Raw genomic sequence first — 1,617 nt, 5'->3', positions numbered from 1 at the left:
TATGCAGCTCGCGTGCATCGGCGCGACCATAGGATCCGAGTAACAGGTGCAGATGCGGCGGAGGAAGCCCGATCGTTAGCCCGACAGCCCGCGGTGCATGTGTGCCTATTATGATTTCTTTCGTAATTAGTCTCTCTCTTTTTCTCTTTCTCCTACTTCCTTCGCATCCCGTACGTGTATTCGGGCGTACATAACATTTGTTTCGTTGCATGTTTCGTGGCTCGATCCTGTAACATGTGTTATACCACATCACCCCATAGCTGTCGATGGCCCTTCGACTTGGCGAAGAGACAACGACGACAGTTAACAATGATTTTACGTATCGTTCATACGAATTTAATTGAGAATATATCTCGCTTGAAGATAAATTTATAGAAAAGAATATTAACTCTTCGAAACTGCGCTAAACTGTCTATAACACAGCTACTGATGTTGGATCTGTAGAAACCATTTAATTTATGTTACTTAAAAGGCACTAATTAATTTCAAGGAATCAAAATGATAAAATTAATTATAATAAAAAAATTTTTTAAATGAATATTAGAGCCATTATTCTATAATTCTTGACAATCGTATCGTTGTCGTTGCAAAGATTTTATTATTTTATATATGATAAAAAAAAGCTGCGCAATGTATTCTTAAAATTCTTTGAATGAATTTCATTCTTAAAGATTAAAAATTGAGCTATTCTTTTGCGAGATTGATTTAATTTTTAGTCTTTAGAATGAAATTCCACACTAAAGAATTAAGAGAGTAATATACCAACACTATCGTTAAAAGTTACCGAATAAGGGCCTAAATATATTTTAATAAGAATAATCCAAATTTAGATATAACATAAAAAAAATTGAATTGTTTGACATTTCTGACAGCTTTATAATTGAGTGAATCAATATAGATCTACATAGGGGATTAAGATAAACATGTCTCACTTAAAATGTTGGATTTGAGAAATTCAATAGATGATGCGACAGCTTCTTAATTATCATTCTAGATAATTACTTCGTTTAGATCGTATAGTTCTTTTAAAATCTTTTAGGTAAAAACATTTCATATTCCAATCATATACTATTGCCCTAAATTCAATTTATCTTGAACTAAGGTTACATCTTCGATTTAACGCAAGATTATCCCCTCGCGAAATTCTGACCGATCGATCGAGGATGTATACGAAATAGATATTCCGAGATGGACAGGATGGTCCTTGGTCCTTGGTCTACCTACGTGCACGTATATAGATATACATATATACGTGCGTATATATGTATATATGTAGTCAAATATACGCGCATACACTGGGGAAAGCGTCTTGGCAAGGGATTTTGCAGAGGGTTGGCTGTTTGCGCCTCTCGACAAATAAGGGGAAGTCGTTATCCCGTGGATGGGAGGAGTAATTAACTGCTTCTACCTCCTTTCTGTCCGCTCCACCTTCCTCTCGTTCTTCCTCAGCATCCTCCCTTTCCAGCTTCGGCTTCTACTCGAAGGAACAGACTTAAGGAGACCCGCTTAGGCTTTCACGGGGTCGTGTCTTCATTATTCACGCTAATCTGCTCTCGCCCCGTGCTGCTGCCACCGCGAACCCTCCTTGGTGCTTCCTTCCTTCTCTCTCTCTCTCTC

The sequence above is a fragment of the Atta cephalotes genome (genome assembly GCF_000143395.1).
Source record: "Atta cephalotes unplaced genomic scaffold scaffold00011, whole genome shotgun sequence".
Classification (NCBI taxonomy): Eukaryota; Metazoa; Arthropoda; class Insecta; order Hymenoptera; family Formicidae; genus Atta; species Atta cephalotes.
The sequence above is the reverse complement of the archived record's forward strand: the minus strand, read 5'-3'. Positions refer to the sequence as shown.